The following is a 14,107-nucleotide window of genomic DNA, read 5'->3' on the forward strand; positions in this document are numbered from 1 at the left end:
TCTCTCTCTCTCCTCTCTGTCCCCTTCCCTCTCTCTGTTCACCCTTCTCCTTCTCTCTGTTCACCCTTCTCCTTTCTCTCTGTTCACCTTCTCCCTCTCTCTGTTCACTCCTTCTCCCTCTCTCTGTTCACCCTTCTCACCTCTCTCTGTTTCACCTTCTCCCTCTCTCTGTCACCCTTCTCCTCTCTCTGTTCACCCTTCTCCTCTCTCTGTTCACCCTTCTCCTCTCTCTGTTCACCCTTCTCCTCTCTCTGTTCACCCTTTCTATCTTTCTCTCTTCTCTACCCTTCTCCTCTCTCTGTTCACACCTTCTCCCCCTCTCTGTTTTACCTTCTCCCCTCTCTGTTTTACTCTCTCCCCTCTCTGTTTTGCCTTCTCCCCTATCTGTTTTACCTTCTCCCCCTCTCTGTTTTGCCTTCTCCCCTCTCTCTGTTTTGCCTTCTCCCTCTCTGTTTTGCCTTCTCCCCCTCTCTGTTTTTGCCTTCTCCCCTCTCTGTTTTGCCTTCTCCCCCTCTCTGTTTTACCTTCTCCCCCTCTCTGTTTTACCTTCTCGTTTTACCTTCTCCCCCTCTCTGTTTTACCTTCTCCCCCTCTCTGTTTTGCCTTCTCCCCTCTCTGTTTTGCCTTCTCCCCCTCTCTGTTTTGCCTTCTCCCCCTCTCTGTTTTGCCTTCTCCCCCTCTCTGTTTTACCTTCTCCCCTTCTCTGTTTTACCTTCTCCCCCTCTCTGTTTTACCTTCTCCCACTCTCTGTTTTACCTTCTCCCACTCTCTGTTTTACCTTCTCCCACTCTCTGTTTTACCTTCTTCCCCTCTCTATTCCCCATTCTCTCTCTCTCTCTCGCTGTTCACCCTATCTTTAGTCCCTCTCTCATTTCCCATCCTCACCCTCCCGCCTCCCCTTTCCATTTCCCTTTCTCCCCCCTCTCCACTCTCCCTAAACCCCTTAACCTACCCCTTTCCTCCCTATCCCCTGCCATTTCCTCTTTCCTCATCTTCCTTTCCCCCCACACTCCTCTCTTCCCCCTGTTCTTTCTCATTTTCCAAGTTTTGTTTTGCACATTAACAGCTGCAGCGAACTTCTCTTTTTAGCGGTTGTGAGCTCTGCATTGCAATCTCGACCCGGATATAAACTGCCCCCCTGGTGTTTCGCACGCAACGAGGCAATACATCAATTCACTGTCACCCGGATGGACGTTAAACTGTGTCCCACGTGCTAGCATTAGTTGGTGAGCATTGGAGCTATAACGAGCGATCACTCGCACTCTGTCTGAATTCAAAATTCCTGTCACGTTTAGTCAAACGTCAGGCCTGGCGAGCGGGTTTGTGACGGCCAAAAACATTGTCTGGCCGACCCCAGAATAAAGTGAAAATAAGTGGGTGACAAGGAAATAGTTCGTCTAGTAGGGGACGTCTAGTAGTGTGTATATGTTCTGTATATATTTGTATTTATACATATATTTATACATATTGCTGCGGTTTTGAGATTGGCACATTGAAGTCAATAAAGGTTAAAGGTTTGCCCCCCATAGTTAGTCACACGAGCAACATATAGGCCCATTTGTAGTATAGTTATGTCTTCGTATGTGTAAGAATAGGCCATTTCCCCTCTTAGTACCTGCGTTGTGTAAAGACAGGAGAATAGGCCCTCCATTCATTTTGCGTACACCTCCATTCTACCTCTATGGGCGCAATCCATCCCACGTCCCATTTGGCTGTGCACTGGTCAAGTTAACACGAGGCAGAGCCACGAAAGGTGAAGGAGGGTTGAGCTCGGCGCGGCAGCAGTGGGGACGGTAAGAATGAACCAGCCAATCAGAGCTCGAGCGGAATGGCGTGAGAGGGCGTGGTGAAGAGCGTCTGGTGAGTTCCAGAGGGTTCGAAGGGCGTGACATATATAACCCGATGTGAAAAGCCCTCGGAAGGACTCGCGGAGGGAAGGACTTGAGAGTTATCGAGGGAGGTGCGCTGAGCTGGTGCGGAGTTTATGAGAGGATTCTAAGGAGACGCGCTTGAAAAGGATCACCCGCGCTGTATGAACTTTGTTACGAGGGATACATGGGCGCAGCCAGGGCGTTGATAACTTGCTCACCAAACGGTTCAGCCAAAGTGAGTGAACGCGGCTGAATAGCTGCCAGCCGCGCTAAGTCCGCCCCCTACCGTTCGCCCCGAGATAACCCGTTCCGTTCGAGCGACACGATACGCGGTCCTGCCTTCTCCTACCTCCATCTTCACGGGACGTGCCGGGGACCGTGGAGAGCCAGACGGGGCCGATCCTGGACGACCAAGCCGGCGCGTTCGGCCTGAACAGCATCCTGCCCATCTGCAATCCCTGTGTGAGTGTGTGTGTCAGACGGGCCCGTTTGTCCTGGGGGTATTAAGTATAAGACTATATAAGGATTGCTCTGTGTCTCTTCCTCCTTCCTCCTGTGCATACATGCGTAATAATTAAACCAATTTGTTCTTCCTTTTCTTTCCAATTCGATCGCCTTTGTGATTTCTCCATTGACTAAGCGTGGTATGAATAAGATCGCTCCAATCGGGTCTAGTAATTATAAATAGCGTGGATCACGTGTACGCAAACCGCTCAGCGTATCACCATCACACGTGGTTCGTGAGAGGCTTATTCCCTCGCTTCCAGGGCAGCGCTAGTACTTAGGTAACAGCGAATTTGGTCCCGAAACCCTATTTAGCGCTGTCCGGAAGGGACGTGATAGGTCTCGGGTAGCACCAGGTCAGTAAAGACAAGGGGATTAATCCCCCCTTTATAAGGGGAGAAGGCTGGCGGCAGATCCACAACAATATATATGCATGTATTCGAGTATATATATATATATATACTCGAATACATGCATACTAGCTTGGCTCGGCTTGCTACGCTCGCCTCACCATGCGTCGCTCCAGAGTAACAGGCTTATTTTAGCTGAGGATGACTGTACCTGAGTTGCTGTCATGATTTACACCAATCATAACAGAAAAAATTATTTTGCACAAGTTTTTTTTCTAACATGTATTTGTGATATTACATTTTTAGAAGCAATTAAAGTTAAACATTTAGGTTGAAAATTTTTTTTTTTTAACAATTCAAAAAGGAACCCCTCAGTACATACACACAGGAGGGGTAGGTGCAGACTGTAAGTTTGGGACGATTTCACAAAACTTTGAGGGAGTAGTTCAGTGACAAGACAAACACTGCACAGACATGAAAGTATATACGAGTGTATACATATGTACAGTCGTTGCCAAAAATATTGGCACTCTTGCACTTTTTTCAAATAACTCACAATTTTGTCTAAAAATAAGTTGAAATTGACAAAAGTATTTGGTCTCCTCAATTCTTTATTTCACTGTTGATATTACAGAACCTTCGTTTTGGATTCAGAACTTAATATATCCTTTTAAATCAGAAAATAAAAAGAAATGGCATTGACAAAATTATTGACACGCGAGACTTAATATTTGGTATCACGGCCTTTGGACAAAATAACTGCAGTCAAGCACTTCCTATAGCCATGAATGAGCTTCCTGCACCTCACTACTGGCAGTTTGACCCACTCTTCTTGTGCAAACTGCTCCAGTTCTCCCAGATTTGAAGGGTGCTTCTCCCAACTGCTGTTTTCAGATCTCCCCACAGGTGTTCAATGGGATTTAGATCTGGACTCATTGCTGGCCACTTCAGAACAGTCCAGCGTTTTATCTTGAACCATTCCTGGGTGCTTTTTGAAGTGTGTTTGGGGTCATTGTCCTGCTGCAAGATCCATGAAAATCGACGGAAACCCAGCTTTCTGACACTGGGTTGAACATTGCGCTCCAAAATGTCTTGGTAACCTACTGATTTCATGATGCCATGCACACATTCAAGGTACCCAGTGCCAGAGGCAGCACAGCAACCCCAAAACATCACTGAACATCCTCCATGTTTGACTGTATCGAAGGTGTTCTTTTCTTTGAAGGCTTCATTTTGTTTTGTGTAAACATAGAGATGATGTGCTTTACCAAAAAGCTCTAATTTGGTCTCATTTGTCCACAGGACATTCTCCCAGAAGGATTTTGGCTTGTTCAGGTGTGTTTTGGAAAACTCCAGTTGGGCTTTCTCAGCAATGGGGTTGTTAGAACCCCCTTTCATTGAGTTGGCGACGGATGGTGCGAGTTGAAACTGTCGTACCTTGTGTCTGAAGGTCAGCTTGAATCTGTTTGCCAGTTTATCGAGGTGCTTTCTCCACCATTCGAATAATCCTTCGCTGCAATCTTCGATTAAGGTTTCTCTTGTGGCACGTCCAGGGAGGTTGGCTTACAGTGCCACAGGCCTTAAACTTCCTGATAACATTGCGAATGGTGGACACAGGAACATCATTGTCTCTGGAGATGGACTTGTAGCCTTGAGATTGTCCATGCATGGCTACAATCTTGTGTCTGACCTCCTCAGACAATTCTCTGTTTTTTGTTTCTTTTCTCCATTCTCAACAGCAGAATGTATACACACAGTGACACAAAACAGCAGAATGACTCCTTTTCTCCATTCAAACTAGTTGAATGCATGATTTTTATATTGCAGGCACCTGCAACTCACCTTAGGTGAGTTAAATTCCAAAGTAAAGGATAATTACATGCTTGAAATCTAATTATTTCTACCAACTTCTAAAAGGTGCCAATAACATTGTCTGGGCCACTTTTGTGTGTGTGTGTGTGTGTGTGTGTGTGTGTGTGTGTGTGTGTGTGTGTGTGTGTGTGTGTGTGTGTACACAAGATCGAGGCTCGTGTAAGCGCTTTTTATTCTTTTTTTTTTGTATACAAGATCGAGGCTCGTGGAAGAGCTAACATTAATCACACAAAAACGTCAAATCGACACATAAAACACAAAAAATAAGGGGAGCGGTAGACAAGATGGGGAGAGAGGGGGAAGGACACAAACACAACATTTGAGAGCAGGGACATCGAGAAAACTGTGGGAGGGAGAGGGCTTGGGAGGAGGTGGGAGAAGTATAAAACATATTGTTACTGATCGCGGTTTAGGATGTTGTTTGCCGAGCGAAGGCTCCGCGACCGAACAGTTGTTCCCCGACTCACCCGATTCACCCAGAACTTTGGCCGTATCGCACCACAGCTGCCCAATCTGGAAAAGACTAAAACGACGAAATGCAAAGAGGAAAAGGAATAAGACGAGAAGACGGACAGAAGAGTAATTGGATTTATTATACACACAAGCAAAAAGAAAGCAGTCACGTTTATTTACAACACATAAGACGCAGGTGACACAGTGCAAATACTAGCTTATACAGACTTAATTAAATACCCAGGGACAAGACACACAGAACAAACTCACGTACACAAGAAGGGTGGAAAGGCAGGAGGTGGATGGCTGGAGGGAGAGGAAGGTCCAAGGGGGTCCTGCAGCACGATCGGCGCGTTTAGCAGCCGCCGTTCCTTCGCGGCCCTGCTCAAAACTGCCGTCCAGGCCCCAAGCGGCTGTTGGGTGTTGTTGCTGCTGTGGCCGCCGCTTGCTTTGCCAGGACTCGTCTGACTCGTCTGGTCCAAACCCTCAACTCAACAACACTCTTGCACGTCTCCCTGTCCAACCACTCTTTCTCTCTTGGTCCAACCCCTCTTTCTCTTTCTTGGTCCAACCACTCTTTCTCTCTCTTGGTCCACTCACTCCTCACCACCGACCACCCCACGCTTCTTGCGCGCGCGCCTTTATAGCGCCTCCGGCGATCAAGCCGCCGGCCTTCAGGACACGCCCATCGGTGTGCTCACCTCAGCCCTGATTGGTCACGCGACCCTCTGGCTCCGCCCTTGATGACGACGGGCGGGCACACCCCTCTTCCCCGACCCGAGCACATGTTCAATGGTGGTTTTGGAGGGGATGTAATTGGCAATCGAGGCTTGGCAATGACGAAAGGGGATGTGAAAGGAAATGGAGATTTTGGGGATGGGAATGAAAGGGGATCTATTCTCTTTCACTGGTGCAATGGAGTACTTCAATTAATGGGAGACACAGCCTTACCCTAAAACACAGAATAAGATATAACTATCGAACAGGGGTATTCTATTATTGGCTGACGTGTATGCTTGTGGACTAATTATGGGATGCCCTTTCACCTTTACACAGCTCCGGAGGCAGGGGGCGCAGAATAAACAATAATAATAATAATAAAGCACACAATCAAAAAAATACAGTCCTCATATCCGCAACACTGCACCCTCCTCCTCTTAGGCACGGCCCGGGCCTACAACTTTTATTTAGTGTGACACGTAGGTGTAGTTCCCTCTACTTTTAACCTGACCCTGAGTGCGACAGTTTTAAAACATAAATAAATGTGTCCCGCTGCTCCATTGCACCCTGCCTAACAGACTTACGCCCACAGTTAACCGAATTGCGGAATGGTCTTCAAACTATACACTGACGGTGGGGAGCATTATTTACAATGACGCTATTTTTATTTACAAAACTAACCCAGGACCTGTGATTGTTCTTTCTGGGGGGGAGACAGTCTGCTCTGCATCAATGCACCATGAAAGCACCCAAAAATGCACCAATACACACCCAAGCACCAATCGGTGCAGTCACCATTGTTCAAGAATAAAAAATAAATCAACAACCCCTAACCCTGCAGGTGATCTCTTGCTCTTCGGCTCCCTCTGCTGGTTATTATTATTTGTTCTTCCAGATGTTGTCATTCCTTTGCTTTGCTTACTGGCGGCCTATTTGTATTAAAACTTGCACCCAATGTGTCCATTTTTATTTATTTTATTTATGGCCCATAGGGCCGACTACGTGTGGTTCACCTGTGGGGCATCGGTGCCCTGTCGCCAAGGTCCGCCAGCAAGATGTCGGGCCCTCATGGCCGGTTCCAGCAGAGGGGCCATGCCCCAACCCATGGGGTCCATAAGTGGTGCTTGGCCACAGACATGTGGTCCATAATGTGGTGCATCGATGCATACAGCTGGTTCTGGGAATTCCGGGTGCACAATGGAGGACTCACGCACGCTCCCCTCGGCACCCAATGGCGCACAGGTCATGTGGGAGACAAAAGAGACAATTGAGCGAGGGGTAAGGTCACAAGGGTACACATCAAACAAGGCAATGCAAGGCGAAATGCGTACGGAGGGCGAAGTGAGAAAGCTCGTCCCTAACGTACGTCACCCCCCTGTCACCTACACTACCCTTGCCCTTACCCCATATGTACAAAATCTACACATTACCAATCCGTCGCTACCGTCACGTCTTCCCCATATTTCTCCTATACCAAATTCGTCTCCACAATCCCTCTACTTCAAAATTTGCCATCACCCAATTCATCATCAATCCTCATAAGGAGGAAGAGATGGAACAACAAAGCACAATGTCACACCCACGTCATGATGCGTCTCACAATCCAAACATTTGCACAGTAAAAAATAATCAAAACATGGCATGGTGTGGAGTACCTGTCACCTCAGGTGAGTGGATGCAGATGGTGCGAGGAGATCCTTCATCCTAACTATCCTCTAAATGATTTTAACACACTTTACACTACCCGGGGTCTTTCCCTGCCAATCCATTGGCCACTTACACTATGGGTTCTAACAACCAATTCCCATTGACCAAACTGTGGTGCTTCTCAATTTGGGGTCTCACTCCCCCGATTCATCTCCCGGTGCCCTTGCACAATTTCTGGGCTGTGACGTGTAGCTCTCCCAGCAGGTCTACCCACCTGCACACGTCCACCACTGCAGTTGCCACCCGAGCTTACCTAGCTCCTCACCCTAACCTAACTAACTGGGGAAAGCCCCTCCTGGCTCTGTCACCCCACTCGGTGCCCTCTGGCACTGGGCTACCCGGGTCCGTCCTCCGGATCCTCGGGCCCCATCCACAACAACTACTACCGGCTCCCAGAGCCCACCTGCGGCCTCACCTGGCCGACATCCTCACAGTGGTGGAGTGCCCAAACCAACTACACACACTAACAGGCTACACGCCCAGCCATTTCCACAACACTAATGCACCCATCCAAAGACCATTCTTCCACTCGCACCACAGATGCCAATATCCAACCACAATTTACCTATACCCTCTACCTAACACTTACACTACCCGCCCCGGGTATCCGTGATGGGGGTCCACTCTTCCCCCATTCACACCTTCGCACCATCCACTCCACTCCACAATTTCCACCATACTCACTCCACGACCATCCATTCCAATACTCCATACCATTTATTCCATACACCTGTCCTCCATTCACCTGTCGTTGCACACCTGTGCAATCATACCTGGTGCCACCTGCACCCTCCTCCTCTTCCTGGACCAGTTGGTCAACACAACACACATCACCATCACTCACTCATACACTGCTCCACACACCTGTTCAGTTGCACACCTGTGCAATCACACCTGTTCAATCACACCTATTCAATCTTCAAACACACGGCATCATCTCAGCTAACTACTCCCCTCTGAAACTTGCGCTTCCCAGTCGTCCCTTTAAACTATTGCGCTCCCACGTCATTATCATCCACGCTAATCTACCTGCGTCCCCACTACAGGTATCCTTGTCACTAACTAACCTTAACGTCACCTAATGTCATTCTTCGCTAGATCCCTACACACAATATCCTAACCCACCCGGGCTAGTTTTCACTGCCATACACCCCATAAACTAGTGCTCCTTTGCCCCCCCCGTCTGTGAGGGATGACAGAGTTGCCATCCCACCACATCGGGGAGGTCATACTATCAATTTGGCACACCGAATTTCAGCCAATCAAAAATTTTGCCAATCATCTGCCAATCACCGTACCAATCATCAAATTTTGCCTTTTTCTAATTTTGGGTCCAAAACACTAACCTCATCACCCGTCTACTTATTAGATCCTCTCGGTGCGCCAATTCACGTCTACAGCCCGGCTTCGTACAGCCGAGCAATGAACGCGGGTTCTTTGGTGCCGGCGGCTGGATGCGTCCGGCATTCGGGGCAGGGACGGGGGCTTACCCGGGCCGAGATCCCACGCACCACCTCGGCGTGGAGCCATCCAATGTCCCGATCTCGACCTGCCGGCACGTCTCAACAAAAAGTGGTCGCCATGACGACCCTTCCTATCGAGCTGCCCGCTCCGCCTAGTGGAGCACGGACGCGGCCGTTCCAAGCGAGGCCCAGCGTGGATCGCGTACGGCGGTCCTTTCGAACCCGCCGTGGCTCGGATCCCCGCTGGTTCTCGCGGCACGCGAAGCCCGGCACGCACCGAGGGCCCGATTCGGCTAAAAGTCGCTCTAACCGCTAACCCGGTTACCGTCGATGCCTCACCTGCATGCTTACACGCATACGCTACCCCTTTCTTGCTACTACCTCCAGTTGTTCCCATGCTCCTCGTACCTTTCCTTACACACCTCGGTACACTCATTCCGCTCACCGACTTGGTCACACACCTGACCACCGAACACCTTGGCACACATTCGTCGCTCGCACACCTCACCAACACACCTCTTCGCGCCCCTTCCTCGGTCACCTCCTCTGTGACCATCACAGGTGTGCTTTCACTCGCACACCCAACCACGTGCCTCACGACCACAACTCAAGTGTGCATTCCCACACACGCTCTACCATTCCAGGTGTGCATCCTTCCATTCCAGGTGTACATCCTCGCTCACCTGTCACAACCAACTCACGCTCCGTGTCACTCTCACTACTTTCACCTCCATTCTTGACAGCGCACTCACCCTTACTCTCGACAGCGCACTCTTTCCTCATGCCCCTGTCCGTTACACACCTTTCTCGCGCACACTCTCCTGTTACACCCTCTGTAACACTCACCACAGGTGTACACTCTCTCGTTACTTCCTCTGTAACACTCACCACAGGTGTACACTCTCTCTTACTCTTGACAGCATGCGCTTTCCCCATGCACCCGTCCGTTACACACCTTTCTCGCGCATCCTCCTGCGCACACTTTTTCGTTACTTCCTCCGTAACACTCCCCACACCGCGCTTCCATGTGCTCCCTCGCACACGCGCTACTACCGACTCACTCTCGACAGCACACTCACTGGTCGGCGCGCACTTTTTCCTCACACACCCCATGGTCGGACATTCTCGCACACCTCTTTTTTCGCACACCTGACCTGTCACACACTTCACCAACGGCCTCTCACGAACACCCGGATCCATAGCAACCCCCAAGCCGACTGAAGCTTTCCTCACATCATATACATTGCCGAATATTTCGCCACTCACCTTGGCACCTCGTCTCCGCACCTCTTTTGCCACCTGCAAACTTTTTATTTGGTTAGTGAGCACCTCATCATGATTTGAACACAGACCTTGTACATATTCCATGACCTCCTCCCTTATTTCTCTCTTAGTTTCTGTCCGTCTCTTCTTAATTTCACTCACCTCTTCTTCCACTTCCTCTAATTTTTGCTTCACCTCTTTTATTTCCCGGTGCGTCTCCTCAAGTTCGTCCTCTAAGGCTACCGTGACCGTCTCTATGTGCATCCTTACCTGCCGGTCCTTTGTCTCCATTATCTCTGTCACCTCGTCCACCCTCATTGTCAGCCCCTCACGTACCATCTGACATTGCCTCTGTGTCGCTATTAAGTCTTCCTTGATGTATCTTTGTGTCGCTTTTAACCCTCCTAGTACCGCAGTGTTCCTTTGAACCTGCTCCACTAACTCCGTTTGTCCCTCTGTCAGCTGTTCCACCTCCTCCGTCAGATCTTCTATTCCCCCTTGTAACTTTGCCGCCCCATTTCTCACCTCTTTCTCCATACGCTTCTCACCTCGCTTTACCTCCTCGCGTAGCCCCGAGACCTCCTCACTTACACCTCGTCGTATTTCCTCTTTCATCTCCTCCCTCTCTTTTGTAGATGCCACCCTCATCTGTCCCAATTCATCCCTCTGAGCATCCAGTTTACTTTCTAACCCGATTTGCACCTCCTCTATCTGGTTCCCCATTCGTTTGATTTCCCTGGCAGATTGTTCCCCTATTTCCCGCAATTTGTCTTCCATCCTATTTTCTAACCCCATTAACCCATTTTTCACCTCTTTTATCCCATTGTCTAACCCCTCAAATTTCTTGTCTAATCCCTCACCGGTACCCCTCGCTTCGTCCCTCATTACCCCCATTTGGCCCTCCAATCGCTCACTCTGAGCATCCATCCGGTTCCCCATTTGTCCCATTCGCTCACCCTGAGCATCCATTTTTGCTTCTAGCCCCATATTTGCCATTAGTATGGTTGCATTAATCTGCGCCATGAGGTCCCGCACATCAATTCCCGCTATTTGCGCAGCGGGCGCGGCTACCCCGCGCTTGTGCGAGCCGCCACTTTGTGCGTCTGATACCACGTGCGCGAGAGCGCCATTTTGTGCGTCTGATACTCCCTCAACCGCCTCCTCATTGCTCCCCTCCATTTGATCCTGGGTTACTCCTAACCCCTCCTCTAGCTCACCCACCGGCATCCGATCGCCTTGACCAGCCATGGCGCGATTTCAAAATTCGGGATTTTGTAAAACAACACAATTTCGGTACTTTGTAATTTTGAGCGCGTTAAGCGCGCTTCGGGTCCAATCTCACTTCCTGACACCAATTGTTACGGTAATAACACAATTGGTGTTCCAAAATTTGGGCCTAACAAATTTAGTCCCAGGTCCGAATCCGACACTCCTGACACCAATTGTTACTGATCGCGGTTTAGGATGTTGTTTGCCGAGCGAAGGCTCCGCGACCGAACAGTTGTTCCCCGACTCACCCGATTCACCCAGAACTTTGGCCGTATCACACCGCAGCTGCCCAATCTGGAAAAGACTAAAACGACGAAATGCAAAGAGGAAAAGGAATAAGACGAGAAGACGGACAGAAGAGTAATTGGATTTATTATACACACAAGCAAAAAGAAAGCAGTCATGTTTATTTACAACACATAAGACGCAGGTGACACAGTGCAAATACTAGCTTATACAGACTTAATTAAATACCCAGGGACAAGACACACAGAACAAACTCACGTACACAAGAAGGGTGGAAAGGCAGGAGGTGGATGGCTGGAGGGAGAGGAAGGTCCAAGGGGGTCCTGCAGCACGATCGGCGCATTTAGCAGCAGCCGTTCCTTCGCGGCCCTGCTCAAAACCGCCGTCCAGGCCCCAAGCGGCTGTTGGGTGTTGTTGCTGCTGTCGCCGCCGCTTGCTTTGCCAGGACTCGTCTGACTCGTCTGGTCCAAACCCTCAACTCAACAACACTCTTGCACGTCTCCCTGTCCAACCACTCTTTCTCTCTTGGTCCAACCCCTCTTTCTCTTTCTTGGTCCAACCACTCTTTCTCTCTCTTGGTCCACTCACTCCTCACCACCGACCACCCCACGCTTCTTGCGCGCGTGCCTTTATAGCGCCTCCGGCGATCAAGCCGCCGGCCTTCAGGACACGCCCATCGGTGTGCTCACCTCGGCCCTGGTTGGTCACGCGACCCTCTGGCTCCGCCCTTGATGACGACGGGCGGGCACGCCCCTCTTCCCCGACCCGAGCACATGTTCAATGGTGGTTTTGGAGGGGATGTAATTGGCAATCGAGGCTTGGCAATGACGAAAGGGGATGTGAAAGGAAATGGAGATTTTGGGGATGGGAATGAAAGGGGATCTATTCTCTTTCACTGGTGCAATGGAGTACTTCAATTAATGGGAGACACAGCCTTACACTAAAACACAGAATAAGATATAACTATCGAACAGGGGTATTCTATTATTGGCTGACGTGTATGCTTGTGGACTAATTATGGGATGCCCTTTCACCTTTACACAGCTCCGGAGGCAGGGGGCGCAGAATAAACAATAATAATAATAATAAAGCACACAATCAAAAAAATACAGTCCTCATATCCGCAACAATATGAACACTGCAAGGACTTCCAGGAAATAAGTTGGAATTTAAAAAAAAGTGTATCTGGGGTGAATTCGTGGGGGTAGAAAAGATCAAGGTTTTGGATGGGGGAAGATAAGAGATGGTGGTGAACAGCTGTTTTAAAGACCTGGAGGGAGGAGTGGGATTGAAGGGAGTGGGGGAGTTTGTTCCAGAGGCGGGAGAAATTGGAATGAAAGAGTGAAGGAGGGGCAGAGAGCCTAGATTTTGGCAGTTTAACCATAAGAGGGTTGCTGGCAGATCTTGTGCGACCTGTAGGAATATTTGGGGGACAGAGCACAGAGAGAGCTGGGGGAGCAAGGCCGGAGAGGAGTCGGTATAAGACAGAAAGACCACCAACCTGCCTGCGGTGAGTGAGTGAAAGGCCCTCAGAGTTAGCTTCATCGCGGGAGATTCCAATGATTCTGAAAGCTGTGGTTTCAACAGCGTGAAGCCGAGCTAGGTGTGAGGCAGGAGCACCAGCCCAGAGGGGAGAGCAGTATTGCATTGAGCTGTGGATGAAAGCCTTGTATGTGGTGAGGAGCTCAGGTGTGCCAAGGAAGGACGTCGCACAACGGAGGATGCCCAGTCGGCGACTGGCTTTGGCGGCCAGATTGGAAATGTGGTTTTCCCAAGAAAGATCATGGCAGATAGTGAGACCCAAAAGCTTGAGTGACAGAACTTATTGGAGAGGATTGTTGAGAAAGTAGATGGGAGGGTTGTCCCGTCGGTCTTTTCAGAGAGACATAATAAGAGTGTGAGATTTGTCAGGATTGAAAGACATGTTCCACTTGTTTGACCAGTCTGTGATTTTGTCCAGGTCTGCAGAGAGCGAGGAGGCTGCAGACTGCCAATCTGAGGGATGAGGAATGGAGCGGCAGAGAGTGGAGTCATCAGCAAAGAGATAGAGAGGATTTTCCAGAGAGTCAGAGAGATCATTGATGAAGACCAGAAAAAGCACAGGGCCCAGAACACTGCCTTGGGGAACTCCAGCCTGAACAGGAAGGGGAGATGAGAGAAACCCATTCAGGGCCACACGTTGACTACGACCAGAGAAGAAGTCCGCAAGCCATGCGTGGAGATTTCCATGGATACCATAGGAGGAGAGTTTGGTGAGCAGAGCTGGGTGCCAGACCATATTGAAGGCACGAGATATGTCAAGGGAGACTGCTCTGATTTCCTGTTTGGCATTGAGGACCTCCACCCATTGTTGAGACAGCAGAAGCAGCATGTCCAGAGTAGAGTGACC

General features: G+C 49.6%; 1 protein-coding gene across 2 annotated transcripts in view; it reads left to right on the forward strand.

Moving 5' to 3' along the window:
- The window catches only part of ASAH2 (N-acylsphingosine amidohydrolase 2), a 115,528-nt gene that overhangs the window by 50,537 nt on the left and 50,884 nt on the right, over window positions 1-14,107 (forward strand). The gene's annotated exons all lie outside the window — the stretch shown is intronic.

This window comes from Myxine glutinosa, chromosome 4 (assembly GCF_964187855.1).
Source record: "Myxine glutinosa chromosome 4, kmMyxGlut1.1, whole genome shotgun sequence".
In the NCBI taxonomy this organism is placed as follows: domain Eukaryota; kingdom Metazoa; phylum Chordata; class Myxini; order Myxiniformes; family Myxinidae; genus Myxine; species Myxine glutinosa.